Consider the following 24,211-nt stretch of genomic DNA (forward strand, 5'->3'; position numbering starts at 1 on the left):
TCATTTGCCCACTCTTATTTGCTGTAATAAAAATAGCTGTGGTGAATAAAATGAACAATGAACCTCCGAAGTTAATATGTCTAGAGGAACATCTGTTAAAAGGACCTTCATTACTACGTATTTCCAGGGGAACAAGAACATAAGGCAAGACGGAAGCGCCTAAAGAGTCTGTTTGGCTTAAGCAAATAAATAATACGACCCAGGACAGAAAATGAGATTTTCAGTCTGAAACTAATTAACATTGCATTGTCTTTGGTTCACGCCAAATGTTAATATAGTTTAATTTCCAAGTTTTATTGGATTTTGAAGTCAGAGTAGATCATCTATGTAGCTAAGTGAATCTTTCTCTTCACTCTACAAAAATCTGTACCCAGAGGTGAAATTTTTTGATTTAAAATCATTCATTAATATTAAATCATTAAATGAATGATCAACTTTATACAGCAAGTTTAGATTCATGGATGTTATATAAGACTGTTGTGTTTACATTAAAGCAGGTTCACATTTCAGGGTTTTTCCCCCTCCTAATCTGAATAACACTTTTGATACAGTAGCTTTCATTTTATGATAATAATGTCAAGGGACAGTAACTGGAATACCATTTTTGTATATTCACGTTATATCAAATTTTCTTCTATACTTTTGAAATCCATGATGTATTCATGAACAAATGATGCAGGTGCAATTCAAGCCACAGCGTTCAACTCAATTCAATTCAATAAATATCTGTCGAGTGCTTACTGTGTGGACTATTTCAATCTACATGGTATGTAGGGTATAGAAATAAATAAGTAGCCCTTGTTCTCAAGGAACTTATAGTCTAGAGGGAGGGAGTACAAAGAAATGAGCAGAAATTTTCATTGAGGTTTTAGCAGAGAAATGTATCATATTTGGTAGGATGTCAGGAAATATTTCATGAAGAGGTTGTATTTAAATTGGATTATAAAGAATGAGTTGAATTTTGATGAACAGAGATAATTTAGGTCATTTTAGGCATTTAACAGCATATGTAAAATCACAACAGTATAGAAATACAGGCAATTTTTTAGGAAAATGAGATTTCTGGTGTGGTTGGAATGTATTACAGAAAATAATACAAGTACGATAAGTTAAAGTCATATTTGAAAGGTCTTGCATTCTAGGCTGAATAATTTAGACTTTCAAAGATCTTTCCTAGAGAAAATCTATAAGTGGCAAGCAAATAATTAATTATTTGCAAAAAGTTCACCATAAGACTCCGAGCTCCTTAAGAATTGGGACTACATCTTACTCATCTTTGTATTTCCAGCACCTAACTGGTACAAAGTAGGAGTTCAATAAGTGTAATGAATGAGTGACTAAGTAAAATGGAATAATGAAGGATGAAGAAAGTATATTACTCAAGAATAGTCTAGGCTTTTCTACTCCACATAACGACATAGAGATCTAGGTTATCTAAATATCAACTGATATGTCACTGTTTATTCATATCAGATCTTCTCTGCTATGGCAAGGAATTGACATTTATCACTGCTGCTCACAGCCTATTCTTCAAGATTAATCACTTGGCCCGAATTAACTGTAAGGAGCCTAAGAAATTTGGAAGAATACATGGAATATTTGGTGAGCATTACTGTCTCTGCCAAAATGCATCATTTTGGTCACCAAGTATCTCTTTGCTTTCTTCTTTGCACATATAAAACTTCACTTACAGGTCTGGGACCTGAATTGGGATGACTTGGAGGCTGGGCCTAGTTGAGTACGTCAACCAGAGTGACTGCATGAGACCTCTTCATGTGGCCTGGACTCCTAATAGTGTGGCAGCTCCCAAAAGGAAGCATCCTGAGGGGAATTATCCAGGAAGCAAGTGTTCCAAGAGAACAGGACACCAAGGAAGAAGCTGCAAGGCTTTTTGTGACCCAGCCTTGGAAGGTACATACATCACTTCCATTGTAGTCTAATGGTTATAAGTCAGTTGCTAAGGCCAGTCTACATTCAAGGGGAGAAGAATAAGATTCCACCTGTTGGGGCCAGTCCCATGGCTGAGTGGTTAGGTTCATGCACTCTGCTTTGGTGGCCTGGGATTTGCCAGTTTGGATCCTGGGCGTGGACCTAGCACTGCTCATCAGGCCATGCTGAGGCAGTGTCCCACATAGAGGAGCTAGAAGAACCTACAACTAGGATATTCAGCTATGTACTGGCGGGCTTTCAGGAGGAAAAAAAAGAGGAAGACTGGCAACAGATGTTAGTTCAGGGCCAATTTTCCAAAAAAAAAAAAAAAGATTCCACCTGTTCATATGGGAGTAGCAAAGTCACATTGCAAAAGAGCATGTGGGACACGAGATATTGTGGCCATCACTGGGAAACAAAGTCTGTCACAGATGTTGATATTGGTTATGTTTATTTGGTTTACTTTTATCTTAGTATTTGATTTCATGTTGTTCTTGATCTTTACTATATTTGACTTAAAAATCACCGGTACATATGAATGGACTCTCCTACAATTCTATCACCTCTATCACTGTTTCCTAGAAAATGCTGCTGCCACTGAGACTCCCATCCCTGTCTGGTATTACAGTCCAGCAACCTTTGCATGCTAATTATCACTGTGACTGCTTCTGCTTCTGGGATTCCCAAGATGCTCACAGTGCTAACAGTGTTTCAGCTCCCACTATTCATTCGATAAGGAAATAAGTGTCATATGCACTTTTGGTCAAGATGGCGGCATAATCAGACTCTGAACTCATCTTCTCCCACGAACACAACCAGATTACAACTATTTTTGGAAAAATTACCCTGGATAGAAAACTGAAAACTGGATAAAAAGAACCCCCACAACCAGGGACATTCCTGACTAAAGCGGAAGAGGCAGAGATTCCTTCTGAAGAGAAAAATAGCCACCTTCAGGAGCAGCAGAGTTCCTCAGCCAGCCAGGTGGGAGCCGCCCTAAGGTATGCAGCCCTCCCTGGAGGAGTCAGGTCCTGAGCAGGGGCCGATACTGCTATAAGCATCCTTCAGATTCAGCACAACTGAGACGAGGGTCTTACTATCTGGCTTTGATTGTTATTAACTGCAGTGGGGATACCCCCAGAAAAACTATCACACTACAGCCAAAAACACCCAGGTCTTAAAGGGCCCACACACAAACTCACCCATTTCAGCAACCTAAAATCACCAGAGAGAAAGGTGACAGTCCTGTGGTGAAAAGCTACTCACTTAGTGTACTCTGGGTGCATCTCGCTGAGAGGAGAGAGCTCTCTGTAGACTGAGACATTGGTGGTGGCCATTGTTGTAACCTAGTCCAGGTGTGCTGACACAGACCCCGGCAGACACCACAGTCCAAGGTTCTGCCACACCCACTAGAACACAGATTTAATCCAGTTCAGCCAGGGCAGGCAGCCCACCCTAGGGATCAGCCCCACACAACAGCAAGCTCTCAGGCTACTTGTCCACCTGCATTGACTGGGAACCTTGATTCTCTACAGGCAGGCGTGTGCATCCACATCTGTGGGGCAGGTCCTGTGTGAGGACCAGGTGAACTGTGGGGGGCATTGATGGAGGGGGGCCTCTGAAGTGGGGCATCAGGGGACAGTCCAGGGGGTTGGGAAGAGTGCACAGCCCAGGACTGTGTTGACTGTATTGACAGTGTGTGTGGTTCTGTGGGGGGTGAGTCTTATCAGCGGCAGAAGACCTGTGCTTCACAAATAGCCATAAAAAGGATCAGCTCCACCTTGAAAAACCTGAAACAATTGAGTGCTCCCTTGCATAGGGTCAGCCCCACTGAAGTGCACTCCTAAGAGAACTGACAACAGCTTTGTAGGCCCAAGGCCTATAGCAACTGTAAGCCCCTGAGCCTAGCAACCAGCTACACTGGGTACCTACCCAATTAACAGGAAAACTGCAACAGGAGTGTGCTGTTAGACCTTGTAGCCCACAGTACTGAGGCTCCCCAAACAGGATTTACAAACAACTGGCCAGGGAAGGAAAGACTAGACTCCTTGGATACCTGCATTAAGAGGAACCCTGCCACAGAAGAAGGACACAAGTGGCCCACAAAGGGGTTGTTCCTGCATCATTTGGACTGGTGACAAGAGGGAAGCACACTGCTGGGCCTCAAAAGGCATCTCCTACATAAGCCTACTTCTCCAAGATCAGGAGACATAGCTGACTCACCTCATACATAGATATAAGCACAGAGAAAGGGGCACAATGAGGAGACAAAGGAATATACTTCAAGTAAGGGAACAGGACAAAACCCCAGAAAAAGGACTAAATGAAACAGAAATAAGCAACCTACTCGATAAAGAGTTCAAACAAAAACTCATAAGGATGCTCACAGATATTGGGAGAAGACTGGATGAACACAGTGAGCTCATCAACAAAGAACTGGAAAATATAAAAAAAATCAGAAAAGAAGAATACAATACTGGAAATGAAAAATTCACTAGAGGGACTCAATAGCAGAGTAGAGGATACAGAAGAACAGATCATTGAGCTAGACGAAAGACTAGAGGAAATCACCACAGCTGAACAGAAAAAAGAAAAAAGAATTAGAATGAGAACAGTCTAAGGGAATTGTGGGACAATATCAAGCATACTAACATTTGTATTATAGGTGTCCCAGAAGGAGAAGAGAGAGACAAAGGGGCAGAGAATCTATCTGAAGAAATAATAGCTGAAAATTTTCCTAACCTAAGGAAGTAAAAAGACATTCAAGTACAGGAAGCACAGAGAGCTCCAAACAAGATAAGCCCAAAGAGGCCCACACCAAGACACATTATAATTAAAATGTCCAAAATTAAAGATAAATAGAGAATCCAAAAAGCAGCAAGAGAAAGGCAACAAGTGACACACAAAGGAAAGGCCATAAGGCTATCGGCAGACTTCTCAGCTGAGACCTTACAGGCAAGAAGAGAATGGCATGAGAAATTTAAAGTGCCAAAAGGAAAAAACCTACAGCCAAGAATACTCTATCAAACAAGGTTGTCATTCAGAATGAAAGGAGAGATAAAGAGCTTCCCAGACAAGCAAAAATTAAAGGAGTTTATCACCAAGAAACCAGTTCTACAAGAAATGCTGAAGGGACTTATTTAAGTGGGAAAATGATGACCACAAATAGGGATAAAAAAATCGAAAAAAGCCCCCCAAAACACCAGGCAATAAAATCACTGGTAAAGGTAAAAATATAGTAAAGGTAGCAGATCAACCACCTGTGAAGATAATATGAAGGTTAAAAGATAAAAGTACTAAAATTACCTATTTCATTGATAAGAGGGTAATGGATTGACACACACTAAACAAGAGATTAGATATGATTTCAAAAACAAAATGTGGGAGGAGGGGAGTAAAAAAGTAGAGCTTTTAGACAGAGGTCAAGCCAAAGAGTCTATCAACTCAATATAGACTGTTATATACATAGAATATTATATAGGATCCTCATGGTAATCACATATCAGAAACCTATACTAAGTAATTGAATAAGTAAGACAAAAGAAATCAAACATATTACTACAGAAAGCCATCAAAGCACAAGGGAAGAGAGCAAGAGAAAAAGAAAGGAACAGAGAATAACTACTAAAACACCCAGAAAAAAAAGTAACAAAAGGCAATAAAGACATATTTATCAATAGCTACTTTAAATGTCAATGGACTAAATGCTCCAGTCAAAAGGCACAGGGTGGCCAACTGGATAAAAAACAAGACCTATATATATGCTGCATACAAGAGACAGACTTCAGACCTAAAGACACTCACGAACTGAAAGTGAAAGGATGGAAAAAGATATTCCATGCAAATGGCAAAGAAAAGAAAGCAGGTGTAGCAATACTTATATCATACAAAATAGACTTTAAAACAAAAACTGTAACAAGAGAGAAAGAAGGGCACTGCATAATGATAAAGGGAACAATCCAGCAAGAGGATATAACACTTGTAAATATCTATGCATCCAACATATGAGCACCTAAATATATAAAGCAATTATTAACAGACATAAAAGGAGAAATACACAGTAACACAATAATAGTACACTCCACTTACACCAATGGATAGATCATCCAAACAGAAGATCCATAAGGAAACACTGGCCTTAAACGACACATTTGACCAGATGGACTGAGTGGATATATACAGAACATTCCATCCAAAAACGACAGAATACACATTCTTTTCAAATGCGCATGAATATTCTCTAGGATTGATCACATAATGGGCCACAAAACAAGTCTCAATAAATTTAACAACACTGAAATAATACCATGCATCTTTTCTGACGACAAACGTACGAAACTAGAAATCAACTGCAGGAAGAAAACCGTAAAAGACACAAAAACGTGGACATTACACAAAATGGTACTGAACAATGATTGGGCCAATGAAGAAATCAAAAAATTCCTGGAGACAAATGAAAATGAAAATACAACATGCCAAAATCTATGGGATACAGCAAAAGCAGTTCTAAGAGAGAAGTTTATAGCAATTCAAGCCTACCTCAACAAAGAAGAAAAATCCCAAATAAACAATACAACAGTGCATTGAAAGGTACTGGGAAAAGAAGAACAAAGTCCAAAATCAGCAGAAGGAAGGAAATAATAAAAATCAGAGCAGAAATAAATGAAATACAGACTAAAAAAAACAATAGAAAAAAATTAATGAAACTAAGAGCTGGTTCTTTGAAAAGATAAACAAAATCAACGAACCCTCAGCTAGACTTACCAAGAAAAAAAGAGAGAAGGATCAAATAAATAAAATCAGAAATGAAAGAGGAGAGGTTACAATGGACACCTCAGAAATAAAAAGGATAATAAGAGAATACTATGAAAAGCTATACGCCAACAAATTGGATAATCTAGAAGAAATGGATAAATTTTTAGAAACATACAACCTTCCAAAACTGGACCAACAAGAAGTAGAGAATTTGAATAGACCAATCACCAGTAAGGAGATTGAAACAGCAATCAAAAACCTCCCAAAAAATAAAAGTCCAGGACCAGATGGCTTCCCTAGTGAATTCTACCCAACATTCAAAGAAGACTCAGTACCTATCCTTCTCAAAATCTTTCAATAAATTGAAGAGGAGGGAAGGCTTCCTAACTCATTCTATGAAGCCAACATTATCCTGATACCAAAACCAGACAAGGACAACACAAAAAAAGAAAATTACAGGCCAATATCACTGATGAACATCAATGCAAAAATCCTCAACAAAATACTAGCAAATCGAATACAACAACACATTAAAAAGATCATACACCATGATCAAGTGGGTTTCATTCCAGGGATGCAGGGATGGTTCAACATCCTCAAATCCATCACAGTGATACACCACATTAACAAAATGAAGAATAAAAATCACATTATCATCTCAATAGATGCAGAGAAAGCACTTGACAAGATACAACATCCATTTATGATAAAAACTCTAAATAAAATGGGTATAGAAGGAAAACACCTCAACATAATAAAGGCCATATATGACAAACCCACAGCAAATATCATTCTCAACAGGGAAAAACTGAAAGCTATCCCTCTAAGAACAGGAACCAGACAAGGATGTCCACTTTCACCACTCTTATTTAACATAGTATTGGAAGTCTTAACCATAGAAATCAGGCAAGAAAGAGAAGTAAAAGGGATCTATATTGGAAAAGAAGAAGTGAATCTGTCACTCTTTGCAGATGACATGATGTTATATCTAGAAAACCCTAAAGAATTCACTAAAAAACTCTTAGAAACAATAAATGAATATAGTCAAGCGGCAGGATACAAACTCAACATACAAAAATTGGTTGCATTTCTATACACTAACAACGAAGTAGCAGAAAGAGAAATTAAGACTACAATCCCATTTAGAATTGCAACAAAAAGAGTAACATACTTAGTAATAAACTTAACCAAAGAGGTGAAAGATCTGTACACCAAAAACTATAAAACATTGTTGAAATAAATTGAAGAAAACACAAAGAAATAGAAAGACATTCTGTGCTCTTGGATTGGAAGAATTAACATAGTTAAAATGTCCATACTTGCTAAAGCAATCTACAGATTCAATGCAACCCCTATCAAAGTTTCAACAACATTTTTCACAGAAATAGAACAAACAATCCTAAAATTTATATGGAACAACAAAAGACCCCGAATAGCCAAAGGAATCCTGAGAATAAAGAACAAAACTGGAAGTATCACACTCCCTGATTTCAAAATATACTACAAAGCTATAGTAACCAAAACAGCATGGTACTGGCACAAAAACAGATACACAGATCAATGGAACAGAATTGAGAGTCCAGAAATAAACCCACACATTTATGGACAGCTAATATTCGACAAGGGAACCAAGAGCATACGATGGAGAAAGGAGAGTCTCTTCAATAAATGGTGTTGGGAAAACTGCACAGCCACATGCAAAAGAATGAAGTTGACCATCAAGGGACAAATGGATAAAGAATATGTGGTATATATACACAATAGAATACCACTCAGCCCTAAGAAATGATGAAATCTGGCCTTTTGTGACAACACGGATGGACCTTGAGGGTATTATGCTAAGTGAAATAAGTCAGAGAGACAAAGTCAAACACTGTATGATCTCACTCACAAGTAGAAGATAAAAACAATGACAAAGAAACGCATAACAATGGAGATTGGATTGGTGGTTACCATGGGGAAGGGAGGAGGAGGGAGGGCAAAAGGGGGGATTAGGCTCACATGTGAGGGGAGGGACTATAATTAGTTCAGGTGGTGAACATGATGTAATCTACACAGAATTCAAAATATATTACGATGTACATCTGAAAGCTATATAATGTTATAATCCAATGTTACTGCAATAAAATAATAAATATAAAAAAGTAAAATAAGTAAAAAATTGAAAAATTGATTCTCAACCTCTTAAAAGAAAATTTGTCATATGCATTTCAACTTGAATGTTAGCATACATTTTTCCAGAAGTTGTTAGATTCTACTGAATCATTAGCACTATAATTTTTTTATCTAATATAAATTATTTAAAGATGTTCTTATAAATATAACTCCATCCATAAATATTACCTAAGGAAAATTCATAAAACTAAGTTACAAACACTTGGCAACTTGCATATACTGCTATCATCCACTAGAATATAACTTCCATGAGAGCAGGAAATTTGTCTCTTATTCACTGATGTATTCCTAGGACCTAGCTCAAAGCTTGGTAAAAAAATATACCTCAGAAAATATGTGGTAAAGTGAATGAGTGAGTCATGGTGCTTACTACATGTAACATTCTATGTTTGTAGTGGGTTTTAAATGATTTGAAGGAAAGTTTCATCTGTTTTGCTCTTTATTGCTTAAATAGTTGTGTCTTATGTTTATTTTTATTTATTTACTTTTTTAAAGATTAGCCCCGAGCTAACATTGGTTGCCAATCTTTTTTTTCTCTTCTTCTCCCCAAAGCCCCCAGTACACAGTTGTATATTCTAGTTGTCGTCTTTCTAGTCCTGCCATGTGGGACGTCACCTCAGCATGGCTAGATGAGCGGTGCTAGGTCCACACCCAGGATCCAAACTGTCAAAACCTCGGGCCACTGAAGCAGAGCATGCAAAGTTAACCACTTGGCCATGGGGCTGGCCCCATTATGTTTACTTTTTAGTAGTTAAAATGATAAAATAGATGTGATCACATAATGGTAAATATGCATGAGAAAAGAACAAAAATTAATCCCTAGGTCACCGTAAGAGAAATTAAAGTCAAGGGCATTTGAAATGGAGATGAAAGTGGAGGTGGAAATAGGGAATAAGGCATCTGAAATTAGTTCAGAAAGAGCTCATTCCACAGGCCTATAAAGCATCATCCTAAAATGTTTTCTATCTCTAGAACAAAAAGCTGAGATCTAAGTTGGGAGGAGAGAAAAAGAAAGGCATGAGATATCTATTTCCTTTTGTGGGTTTTGCATCCCTTAGCTTTAAGTGTCTCAGTCTTAAGTGCCTAGTGTTCAGTGCTTATGCAAGTTAGGAAGGAAATTGGAAACCTCCCTATTGTAAGTTTTCATCAGTGAATTGGACCTATCCTGGGCTCATTGTTAACAGTACTATAATTGTTGCCTTATTTGTTTTTCTCTGTAAAAGATCTAAGCTCCATTAGTGCAGAAATTATATTTAATTCTGTTTTTACAGACATTACTCAATGGCTGGCATATAATCATATCTCCACAAGTACTGACTAAATGATAAAAACAACACAAACATACATATACATCCTTACACAGACACACAGCTTTACAATACAATTCATTGTTATTCATTCAACAAATATATATGTGCAAGATACTAATCTCCACAAAACAAATGTATATAAAAATAGAATGAGGTTATGGTACATCCATAATCATATAGTCATTAAAACAGAGAACTTAAGATTCATCTGTAATTGTATATAGTCATAAAACATATATTTTGAAGAATAGTTAATTATATGGGGAAATACTCATGATATAATGATAAGTAAAAATAGCAAGATACTAAATCATACAAATAGCATGATCCTAATAGTCTCTAAAAAAAACCACCCTGGTATATAGCAGGATCACCAAAAACACTGGTCAAATGAGTAAAACAATACATATATACATACACATCCTTAAACACTTACCCTTAAAAATAACTTTGATTAATTCATTTTTGTGACTATTAGAACAAAGGAATGAAAAGATACGCACTACAATTTTAGTAATGGCTGTCTCTGGAGCAATGGATGATTAAGATTTCCTTTTTAAACAGTTTTATTTTCTAAATTTTCAAAAATGGACACGCATTATTTCTATAATCAGGAATAAGTAACTATGTTCAAGGCATTATGGTATAATGGTATACAGCAATAAATGAGATATAGTTCTTGTTCTCAAGGAACAAATGATTGAATAGGGTAATGATATACCCATGAAATATTATGGGATGAGTACAATAAGAAAAAAATGTGTGGTTTTCATAGAGTTTTAGGGGAGAGGGAAAACTTCTTATATTTGGGATAACTTCTTGGAAGAGGTAGCACTACATTCAAATCCCAAGAAATATACTGTGATAGGGAAATGAGGAGCATGGAAGGTCTAATCCATCAGAATTTTTGAATATTGGGATTTCCATTTTTTCAAAATTTTAAAGATATTTTAATTTTGGTTTCATAGCTTTATAAGGGCAGAAATTTATTATATCTAATTTAATATTTATATTCATAGAAGTAAGAGAATAAAAAATAAATCTAAGTCAACCATAAAGTGGAGGAGAGTTCTTCATTTTCTTTAAAGGGGGGCATTACACCATTCAAGGGTGAAACGACGGTCTCAAATAAGCATCCTGACTCTGACGTCACTTACACCATCCCAAACACCTGCCGGGCATCTCCATCAGAATGCCCCATAATATGCTTCACTCGACACTAGGAAGCAATTAACACAAACTTCTGGGCCACCTCTCAGTGAATAAGGAGACCATATTCATAATTTCTTCAAAATCAGTAAAATAAAATATTAACTGGATTGGAAATGGGAGTAAAATAAAGTGAGAAGTGGCAGGATTTGTAAATGAACCAAGTTGTTGATACAAGATGTGGTGGGAGTGGAGGAAATAAATACGACAGCATCATAAACTGAACAAATACCATTACTTAATTTAGCATGAACACAAAACTTTAACATGTATCAAGATTCAGAAAGGGATTTAGTTTCTTTCTTCCTTTTTTTCCCTCAAATGAGATAGGAATACTAGATCAAAAAATAATTTAATAAATACAAAACTTGGCCAATATAACTAATTCAATAAGTTGGAGACATTAATAACAAACGACTAGTCTTTTTTTTTTTAGTAATCAGTGTATTACGTAAAATGAATGTTATTTGCAATAGGAAAGGTTATTGCTTTGAAAATCTAAGCAGCTTATATTCTTAGCTTCTTAATGTTCAGTTTAAATTTGCTTAAATTAACACTGTTGATTTGGGTTATTTTTATCCTCAATCATTTTCTTTGTATCAGTCCAAATATGTTCTACTTTTTGATACACCATTTTCTAAAATGCTATAATTTAAGATTCAATATATAAGATTACTAATAGAGAATTACTGTGAGATGCTTCTATAAGTAATTCCTAAAATAAGTTATGTTCTTTCCAAAGCAACATCATAAGCTGGAAAGAGAATAAGCTTTTGGAGTCAACCTGAAGAAAAACTCCAGCTCTGCACCTTTCTAGCTGTGCGATTGAGCTCACATCACATAACCACTGCACCTCCTTTTCCTCATCTTTAACATGAGGGTATCAACATTTACCATGTTTCAAGTTATTGCTAGGATTGGATGATATAAAAACACCTAGAATAATTCCTTGTTGTGGTAGTAGATTTATTATCAAGAGCATGATATATTACATATGATTATGTTGTTTTTAGGTCTCTTAATTACTGACTTGTTTAGAGATTGTGACCAATAATATTTACCACCTATGAATTGTATTTAAAGTGAATATTATGTTAAAATCTAGTGGCATTGTCTCTGTGGGTTTTTTTTTAAATCTATATGTGAAACGTGTTGAGTCATCTTATTCTCTCACCTTACGGCCAGTCTCAGCATAACATCAAACCCAAAAATAACTCCAAGAACCCACAAATGCAACTCAAAAGCCTTGAAGTGAAATATAAAATTTCAGTGATGGTTTCTTTGGGATAAGAAGAGAGGGTTACATTACATACAAAGAATCTTCATAAACAATCTTCTTTAAACCTCTTGCCCCAAAGTACCACTCCCTTTGGAAGCTGCCTCAGTTGCTCTCTGTCTTCCTGTTGAGTCAGTGGTCTGTCTGTCTGTGTTCTCCCCTCACCACAGTCCATTACCCATGCTCTCAGATTTGTCTTTACCCAACACTCCAATTAGGAAAACAGTGGATCTCTTTTAGGTAGTTTGGGAAGGAGAAGTGTAGATACTTTCCTTGATACAAATCTTTCCTCAACTAGACTAGGAGAATCTTGAGAACAAGGATCATCTTTGTAACTCTATCAAAATGTGTACCACAATAAACACTTGTTAAAATAATGTAAATATTTTTTCTTTTTCTTATACAGCACTCAGCTATTTGGTATTTGTTTTATATTATGAGCATCTATTGTATCCATTATTTTTGCTTTCCTTTTGGCTATCATTTCCTTCCATTTGGATTCCATTAGCATCTCCACCATGATAAGTAATGATTTGAAAAGGAGAAGCAATTGAAATGTTAATTTTGTCATTTATTAATAATCTTTAGGAAAACATTTGATGGGAAATATCTTGAAAGATTTCAAACAAAATAAGGCTTCCAAATCATCTTCTGGACACCATTGATCTGCCCTTTAGATTGGATCAGGGATTAAGAAACTATCACTTCTGTCAAATGCAGTCTGTGCTTCAACCATCACACAATTCTAAGAGTTGCTGTTCCTTTTTAAGAATTGGCTGAAAATCATCATTGTCCCTCTCCCTGAGCAAGAACATCATCATGTTCTGTAGTATCCTCACCTCACTTCTACACAGTGCAAACTAAAAACCAGTTTAATCCTTAACCTCTTCAGCAAGGTAAAGGCAGAGTTGCTTCTAATAAAAATTAACAGTGAGATTGCTTCTTATTTGTATCATATTTTCAGTATCCAAAGCATTTTTGCACTAATTCTCATATATGATTTTTGCAATAATCACTTAGCTAACAAAGAAACTGTAAGCTACAAAGGTAAAAGATCAACTCAGGACCATACAGCAAGTACATGGCAGAGCCAGGGGCCTTCTACTTCACTGCTCACTTTACCATATCTCATTGCCTCACCCAAGAAACACATGGGGAAGTTGTGGTAAATACTTTTACATACAGTGGAATATTATTTCAGCCATAAAAGATGAGAAAATTTTACCATTTGTGAAAATATGAATGGACCTTGAAAGTACTGTGCTAAGTGAAATAAGTCAGACAGAGAAAGACAAATACGGTAAGATCTCATAGGTGGAATCTTAAAAAAAGAAAGAAAGAAAGAAAAAGCCCCACCAAACTCAGAAAAAGAGATCAGATTTGTGATTATTGAAGGGGGGCGGGTTGGTGAGGGGATGGAGAATTGGAGGAAGATGGTCAGAAGGTACAAACTTCCAGTTTTAAGATAAATAAGTAGTAGGGATGTAAAGTACAACACGATGACTACAGTCAACATTGCTGTAATGATATATAGGAAAGTTGTTAAGAGAGTATATCTTAAGAGTTTTCATCACAGGGACAATTGCTTTTCTTTTCTTTTTATTGTATCTATATAAGATGATGAATCTGTATAGATGATAGGTCTACGTAAGATTACCTGTTGTGGTAATCATTTTGCAATATATGGAAATCAAATCATCAAATCACCTTAAACTTATACAGTGATGTATGTCAATTATTTCTCAATAAAACTGGGGGAAAAAAAAGAAACACAATGGCTCTCTCTCGCTCTCCCTCTTAAAGAAATATCTCTTTTTCTCATCAAAACAAAGTCTTATCTCTAATCAAGGTGAGAAACAGAAAAATCTCAATCATTATATGCTTAAAGAATAAAATGTATATGGCATCCACAAAATGGGATGATTTTAAGGGGACCACTTGCTTAGTAGAAAGATAATAATTTGCTTTCTCTAGTTAGGATGGTGTTAAAGTCTCTGGGAATGGCAACATTACTCACACAAATGAATATTAAATACCAAATATCTAACATATTGTTAAACATTATGGGATATTTCATATATAAACACAAAAAAATAAAAATATCAAATAATGGCAAAGGAATCCATTGCATTCTTTTCCCTTGTACGAAAATTGAAATAAAATAAATCAACAACACTGATTGGAACTAAGTATGGTCAGTGATTGGAGCAAATGTATTTTCATTTTCTTTCAGTAGCAATAATGATAGGAAACACACAGAATTTACTATATGATATTCACAATTTTAAGTACTTTAGATATATTAACTCTTAATCCTCATAGCAACTCTATGAGATATTGCTCCCATTTAAATGGATATTATTCCTATTTTTAAAGATGAAGAAACTGAGATATGGAGAAGGTAAGTAATATGCACAAAATTAAAAACAGGTACGGGGCATAGCTGAGATTAAAAACCCAGGCTATCTGGAGTAAGAGCCTGAGCTCTTAACCACTATGCTAGTATAATCTCTCTCAAATTATTTTATTTTTTGTATATATCAAATATAAAAATTTCAGGAGTATAACACATTTCTAAATGAAAGAAAAAGGAAATGACAAGTCACGAAATTGGAGAACTGTTAAAAACACCTCAAAGCAATAACACCTCTTCTTGTTCTCAGTTTTTATATTCAGCTGGGAATCCACTTGAAAAACATAACAATGTATATATGAAGTTCAGAAACATAATTATATATAGGAATTAAATACCTGAAATTTTACCAAAGCTGCAGAAGAAAGTGCATTTAATCAAAATCTCCCTACTAGAATATCAATTTTACCTGGTACATCAGTAAAATATTTTTGTGCTCCAGTGACTATATAGATGATTTACTGCTTGGCAGAATGTCTTTGGTCTATTGTTATAAAGTAATGCTTTGCTAGAAAGCTCTTGCACTTGTATTATGTCAATAAAAAAGTCACTAGTAGTTCACAAGGCAGAGATTCTCTCATGAAAGGAAATGATGGGAATATGTCAGCAACACAATGAAGCTGAACATCGAATGTCAGTTACAAAAGTGATACATGTTGCAAAGTTAGCATTTACCTTACTGATAAGTCATACAAATTTCTCATAGCTACAATGAAATACCATAGTGACGTGATCCCACTAAAGGAGTCTGGTATTTCTATGTCTAGATACACCCGAATTCTAGTGTGTATCTGCTACATCCCCATTTATAAACGTCATATATTCTTCAGAAAACTATTACATTCTAGTAGCAATATGAAAAGAAACAAAAATTCAGACTTTCAATGAAATGACACAAATACTGTTAAACAGTTTAGTACAAATGTTTCCTTAAGTCTCAGGATAGTGATTCCCTTTAATTAAGGTTGCTAAAGACTTTTTTTTCTTTAATCAGAATCAAAAACTAATTTTAAAGGAATATGATATGTCATCAAATATTTATAAATAAGCATTTGGAAATTCATTTTTATGTCAATGCAGAAGGGGCTAGTTCTCTCCCATTTTGAATAGGAAGGTAGTTCTATAAACTCTAAAATAATTTTAATACCAAAAAATCAGTATGTCTGAGGAAAACGTTGAAATTTAGTTTTGAAACTCCTGGATCTTTAAAGACAGACTGACTTTGTGATCATCTGGTTTAAATCTCAAATGTCCAAACAGAAATCAATTAAATAAGTCAGAATAGAAACAACCATTATTGAAAATAGTGAAGGGAATGAATTCTATTCAACACAGATAACCTAGGACCAACACACTCCCAGCTGTTCTAGCCATTCCAGCTGAGGTGCCAGACATGTTCTAGCCCCAGCTGACCTCCTAGCTGAATGCAATCATGTAAGTGATCCCAGTCAACACAACATGGAAAAGAGGAACTTTCCAGAGAGAATCGAGAAAAAAACCTGAAGAAGAATAAATTGTTGTTTTAAGCCACTAAAGTTTGTGATTGCTTATTATATAACAGTAAGTAACTATACAGTCTGGGTTGTGGAGTACAGCCAGCCTATGGGAGCTTGCAAGGAGAGAACTGGACATAAATGCCCTGATCTCTTACCCTATCTATGAGATCAGTCAACCATACGGGAGGAAACTTGGCAAAGGAGTCCGTTGGCATAGAACCTACAGGTCAGCTCCTCAGGCAGAGAGCAGGGTAGAAAGGGGTAAAGAGTGGATCTGGAGGGGCATAAAGAATATATCCAGCACATCTACCAAAATGTACACATTCAAGTAAAAGCTTTACTGTGCAAAGTGTTCATCTATAGTGCCTAAACTGCATGTACTTGAGACACTGCTCACGATAGTTTTGAACATCGAACTTCCCTTCAGAGCCTATAGTAAAATTCTTTGAATATCTTTAGTGTTGGTAAATCTTTTACCCTTTGAAAGTGGGTGTGAATATTGAAAATAGTTAAAAACTCTAGAGACAAGTCTTCTGAGGAAGGTAGACGGTCAGTCTAGATAAGTGCTGTCCAACAGAACTCTCTGCGATGATGGGTCCGGGGTTTTACACAAAATTTAACTCAAAATGGATTATAGACCTAAGGGTAAAAGATAAAAATATAAAATTTCTAGAAGAAAGTATAGGAAAAAAATCTTTATGACCTTGAGTGTTTGGCAATGAGTTTTTACATACAACACCAAAAGTATTATCCATGAAAAAAAGGTTGTTAAGTTGGTGTTTATCAAAATTAAAAACTTTTGCTCTGAGGAAGACACTGTTAACAGAATGAAATGAGAAGTCACAGAAACTATTTGCAAATCACATACCTGACACAGAACTTGAGAATATACAAAGAACTCTTAAAACCCAACAATAACTCTTAAACTCTTAAAATTCTGAAATCCAATGTAAAAATGGGAAAATATTTAAACACACACTTCATCATAGAAGACATATAGATGGCTAATAAAAACATGAAAAGACAATCAATAGGAAAATACAAATGTAAAACACAATGAGATACCACTCTACACTTACTAGAATAGCTAAAAATCCAAAAACTGACAATAAGAAATGCAGGCAAGTGTGTGAAGCAATAGGAACTTTCATCTACTGGGAATGCATAATGGTGCAGCCACTTTGGAAGACAGTTTGGCAGTTTCTTATAAAGATATATATAGCAGAGTGATCATCAAGGTGGTAGAATAGGTGTTCTCTACCATTACCCTCCCCCATAAAACATCAATTTTGACAATCTTTCACTGACAATCATTGTGGAAGTCCAGGAGTACAGTACAGAAGTTCTAACATACCACTGGAGCAAAAAATTTGAGAACAGACTCATTGAAGAGGGTAAAAACAGCAAGGGACATAGCTCAGTGCCAAGAGAGACCCCCTTGGCCTGTGATTTCTCCCACAGAGGAAAGTGAGAGCATAGAAGGTGAGTGCCTGGCTTTCCCAGTTGTGCAGGATGCTGCTCAAGAGGTCGCCTTCTTTTTCACTCTACCCAAAATACCGAGGTGATCTGTACAACCAAGGGGCTAAAAGAGGCTGGGAGCACAGCAGCCAGGGCTCTCTCATCAAAGGGATGCAGATCCTACTAAAAGTTTCACAGACTCCAACAGGAAACCTGCCCGTGATCCACTGGGGATACTTCATCTGTAGCCCCTCCCAAATGGCCCATAGGCACCCCCAGCTCTCCATGTACCTCACCCACACACCATCCCATGGCAAGCCATTGTGTGTGTACCACGGGCGGCAAGTAAACACCTTTGCAGATGGATAGTGAGCACATGCACAGCTGACCTAACTCTGCAGAACTGGGAGAAAACACACATTTGAGCATTTCAGGGTGCCACACTAGGGAAAGCAAAGAGGAGGCTCTCTGCACCTGACCTGGCTTTGCAGGATCAAGAGAAAACATATAATCTTAAGAATTCTATGCTGCCCCACCCCCAAGTAGGAACAATAAGTGTGGAGTGGGCATATCCATAGGAAAGGTCTAAGAAGGCATCAGAATCCCCAGCTGGACTGACTGATGAAAGTATTTCTCTCCTGAGCTGGTCACTTAAGGACTAGAGTAGGTGACTCCTACTTCAAATGTGAAGAAAGCAACAAAAGACTTTAAGGAAGATGGAAAATCAAGGAAACATGCCACCACCAAAAGAACAATAATTTTCCAGAACCAACCCCAAAGAAATGGAGATCGACAAATTGCCTGACAAAGAATTCAAAATAATTATTTTAAGGAAGTTCAGCAAGCTGTAAGAGAACACAGATAAACAAACTTAACAATATGAGGAAAACAATACACGAGTGAGAAGAGAAGTTCAATAAACAGATAGAAATCATAAAAAAGAACCAAATAGAAATTCTGGAGCTGAAGAATACAACGAATGAAATAAAAAATGCAATAGAGAGCAGATAGAAATCATAAAAAAGAACCAAATAGAAATTCTGGAGCTGAAGAATACAACGAATGAAATAAAAAATGCAATAGAGAGCATCAACATCAGACTTGATCAAGCAGAAGAAAGAAGCTATGAACTTGAAGAGAGATAATTTGAAATTATCCAGTCAGAAGAGAAAAAAGGAAAAAGAAAAAGAATGAAGAAAGCCTATGGGAAGCATGGGACACCATCAAGCAACATAATTTATACATTACAGGAGTTTCAGAAGGAGAAGAGAGTGAGAAAGGGGAAGAAAGCTTAATTAAAGATATAATTGCTGAAAACTTCCCAAATCTGGGGAGAGACTTGGTAATTCAGCTACACGAGACTCATAGGTCCCCAAAGAGATTCAACACAAAGAGGATGTCACTGAGACACTACAATAAGACTGTCAATAATCACAGATCAAGAAAGAAATTTGAAAGCAGAAAGAGAAAAGAAACACATCACATACAAGAGAACCCCCATAAGGCAACCAGCAGATTTTTCAGCAAAAACTTGGCAGGCCAGGAGTGAGTGGGATAATATAGTCTAAGTGCTGAAAGGAAACAATCTGCCGTCCAAGAACACTTTTCCCAGCGAAGCTGTCCTTCATAAATGAATAGGAGATAAAGACTTTCCCAGATAAACAAAAGCTGAGAGAGTTGATGACCACTACATCTGCCTTACCAGAAATGCTACTTAGTAACATGAAAAATCTGTGATGGTATAAAATTTACTGGTAAAGTAAGTATTTAGTCATAATGAAAAAACTAATACTCTAATGGCAATGTGAAAATCACTTAACTCTAGTATAAAGATTAAAAGCAAAAGTATTAAAATTCAATAGCATGTTAAAAGGATCATACACCATGATCAAGTGTATCTGATATACTTGATACAAGTGCATCTCTGGGAGACAAGGATGGTTCAACATATGTAAATCAATTAACATGATATACCACATTAACAGAATGAAGGATAAAAATCATAAATACCTCAATAAATGCAGAAAAAGCATGTGCCAAAATTCAACATCCTTTCATGATAAAAACTCTCAAAAAATTAGGTTAGAAGGACTGTACGTTAACATAATAAGGGCCATATATGAGAGGCCCATAGCTAACATCATACTCAGCAGTGAAAAGGTGAAAGCTTTTCCTTTAAGATCGGGAACAAGATAAGGGTACCCACTTTTGCCACTTCCATTCAATAAAGTACTGGATGTCGTGGCCAGAGCAATTAGGCAAGAAAAAGAAATAAAAGGCATCCAAATCAGAAAGAAAGAAGTAAAATTGTCTCTGTGTGCAGATTACATGATCTTATACATAGAAAACCGTAAAGATTATTCGGTCATAAAAAAGAAGGAAATCCCACCACTTGCCACAATATGGATGTAGCCAGAGGGCACTATGCTAAGTTAAATAAGTCGAGAAAGACAAATATGGTATGATCTCTCTTGTATGCAGAATCTAAAAAAAAAAGTCAAACTCACAGAAGCAGAGAGTAAAATGATAGTTGACAGGGGCTGGGAAGTGGGGGAAATGGGGAGACGTTAGTCAAAGAGTACAAACGTTTAGTAACAAGATGAATAAGTTCTGAGTATCTAATATACAGCATTGTAACTATAGTTAATAATACGGTACTGTATACTTGAAATTTGCTAAGAGAATAGATCTTAAGTGTTCTCACCACAAAAAATAAGGTAACTATGTGAAGTGATAGATGTGTAATTAACTTGATTTTGATAATCATTTCACAATATATGTATAAATCAAGTCACCACATTGTGCACTTTAAATATATACAATTTTCTTAATTATACCTCAATAAAGCTGGTGGGAGAAAAAGAAACAATTCAAACTAAATAAACTAGGGAGAATATATCCCTTGAGAAAAGGTTTTTTTAGTTTGAATTATCAAAACTGGCTGTCTCCATTGATGCAGTCCAATTTTCAACTAACTGATTTGATGACAGAACACTGTTTAAAAATCAAAAAGCATGAAGGGTAAAGAAAAATGAATATAAAAATTTCATTACACCTTAAAAAAATGGTATATATACTATGTGGCCCAACAATCATACTCTCAGAGATTTACTGAGTGATTTGAAAACATACATTCACACAGAACTGGTACACAAATGTTTATAGCTGCTTTATCCATAATCACTAAAAACCAGAAGCTCCCAAACGTGATTCAACAGGAGGTCGGATAAGAAACTGTGGTACATCCATACAATGGAATATTATTCAGTGATTAAAAAAACGAGCAATTTATTTACACAACACCATGAATGAAACTTAAACGAAGTTTAAGAATACAGACCCAAAGGCTACATATTGTATGATGCCATTCATATGACATTCACGAAAAGATAAAAATATAGGGATGGAAAACAGATTATTTGTTGTCAGGGGTTGAGAGGTTGGAAAGTGGCTGACTACTAAGAAGCCATTCAAGGGAACTCTTAGGGTGAAAGAACCATTCCATGCATTTACTGGGGTGGTGGATACATGAAACTATGTGGTCTTATGTGGTCAAAACCTATAAACTTTACACCAGAAAGAGTGAACTTTCACGTATGCAATTACAAATAAAGGAACTTAAGTAACATTGGAAAACAATGCTTTGGCTGGAAATTGACAGGGTAGAGACAAAGAAAGAAAAGACTACAAAACCCCAGTACGCTAGTTGGCAAATTTGTTTCATTCTGAAACTGCTGCATATGTACACAGGAGATGAACAATTAAGTACATGAATGATGGAGGGTGGGAGCCGGGTTTGTCAGTGTAAGAAAGGGAAGTCACAGATAAACAAGAAAGGAAAGTTAGATGAACCCCATGGTACTGGATAGAGTCAGAGATACCAGTATGAACTCATGCTTAACTTAACACACACACATACGCATACACAGTGGACAGATATAGAAACAAGTGTAGATAAGTATGTATTCATGGCTTAGTATACATACATTTATTGCCTATCTCTGTCTGCTGAAAGGGTCAGAAGCAGTGACACCCAGTAGCAAAGAACACACCTAGAACCCAGATCTTGGTTTCTAATTATCATTCTCAATTAAAGAAACATTTGGAGAAATGATTCATTCCTGGGCTGAGGCAGAGAAAATACAAAATGAGCCTGGAGCATTTTGTAGTGCCAGAAAGTAAGGAAGTATTTAAAAAACAAAAGGATGGGGTTATACCAAAGGGACACTGGAGACAACTTGAAAGAGCTCCCAAAGCTGGAACAATTTGAGAAACAAAATAAATAACATAGTATTCGATTATAACTCAATATAAAATATGAGTCCATAATGATACAAATTAATGATTGAATAAATAAACAAATTAAGGAAAAGAGACAAATCTTCCTTACAGAATAAATCTAAAGAATATAGGTAGATACCCAGAAGCGGAATAGCTGGATCATATGGTAGTTCTATTCTTAATTTTTTGAAGAATCTCCATACTGTTTTCCATAGCGGCTGCACCAGTTTACATTCCCACCAGCAGTGTATGAGGGTTCCCTTTTCTCCACATCCTCTTCAACATTTGTTATTTTTTGTCTTCTTTGTTATAACCATTCTGACAGATGTGAGATGATATGTAGTTTTGATTTGCATTTCCCTAATAATTAGGGATGTTGAACATCTTTTAACGTGCCTGTTGGCCATCTGTATATTTTCTTTGTAAAAATGTTCAGATTCTTTGCCCATTTTTTAATTGGGTTGTTTGGTTTTTGTTGTTGAGTTGTATGAGTTCTTTATATATTTGGGACATTAACCCTTTATCATATATATGATTTGCAAATATCTTCTCCCAATTGCTTTTCATTTTGTTAACGGTTTCCTTTGCTGTGCAGAAGCTTTTTAGTTTGATGTGGTCCTATTTATTCATTTTTTCTTTTGCGTCCCTTGCCTGTTGAGACATGGTATTCAAAAAAACAAAAACACTAATTCAAAAAGATGTTTGCACCACTATGTTCACTGCAGCATTATTCACAATAGCCAAGACTTGGAAACAATCTAAATGCCCATCAATGGATGAACGGATAAAGAAGATGTGTTATATATATATACAATGGAATACTACTCAGCTGTAAAAAAAGATGAAATCTTGTTATTTGCAACAACATGTATGGACCTTTAGGGTATTATGCTAAGCAAAATAAGTCAGATGGAGAAAGTCAAATACTGTATAATTTCACTCATAAGTGGAAGACAAAAACAACAACAATAAACAAACAAACACATAAATATAGAGATCAGATTGGCAGTTACCAGAGAGGAAGGGTGAGGCAGAAGGGTGAATGGAGGAAAAGGGCACATGTGTCTATTGAAGATAATTAGTCTTTGGGTGGTGAACATGATATAGTCTACAGAGAAACTGAAATATAATGATGTACACTTGAAATTTACATAATGTTATAAACCAATGTTACCTCAATAAAAAAATAAAGTATAATAAAAAAAGTATATGTGAATAGTTTCCTCTCTAGGAGGTGGGCTTAATTTCTGCCTTATTTCCTTCTCCTTCCTCCCACCCCTCACCATATCTACACTTAGTGACTTGTTTCTAAAGAATAGAGTAGAGAAATAGAAAAAGAGTAACTTTAAAATGGAGAATCCTAGAAAAATAATACCTTAACCAAATGATGAAGTTTAACAGTATCAGCAATCTGATGTACCCCTGATACATAACCTGCTAATATGATGTACTCCCTTGTATGATGTGATGAGAAGGGCACTTCACTTCTGTGGAATTCTTTCCAAAACTCACAATCCCAGTCTAATTACGAGAAAACACATCAGACAAACATAGATTAAGGAACATTCTACTGGATACTTGGCCAGTACTTCTCAAGACGGTCATCGTCATGAAAAGCATAGAAAGACTGAAAACGGTCACAGATAAGAGGAGGCTGAGCAGACATGAACAATGTGGTACCTTGGATTGGACCCTAGAACAGAAAGAGGACATTAATGGAAAAACCAGGGAAATCCAAATAAATTCTGGAGTTTAGTTAATGGTAATGTGCCAATGTTAGTTTCTTTAGTTTTGACAAAGGTAACATGGTGACAGATGATATTAACAAAGAGGGGAACTAGGTGAGGGGCATATGGCAACTCTGTACTATCTTTGTAACTTTTCATAAATCTAAAATTATTGTAAAATA

General features: G+C 36.0%; 1 protein-coding gene across 2 annotated transcripts in view; it reads right to left on the reverse strand.

Annotated features, from left to right (window-relative positions):
* Positions 1-24,211, reverse strand: part of ATRNL1 (attractin like 1) — a 737,371-nt gene that overhangs the window by 258,110 nt on the left and 455,050 nt on the right. The gene's annotated exons all lie outside the window — the stretch shown is intronic.

Source organism: Equus asinus, chromosome 2, assembly GCF_041296235.1.
Source record: "Equus asinus isolate D_3611 breed Donkey chromosome 2, EquAss-T2T_v2, whole genome shotgun sequence".
NCBI classification, from domain to species: Eukaryota; Metazoa; Chordata; class Mammalia; order Perissodactyla; family Equidae; genus Equus; species Equus asinus.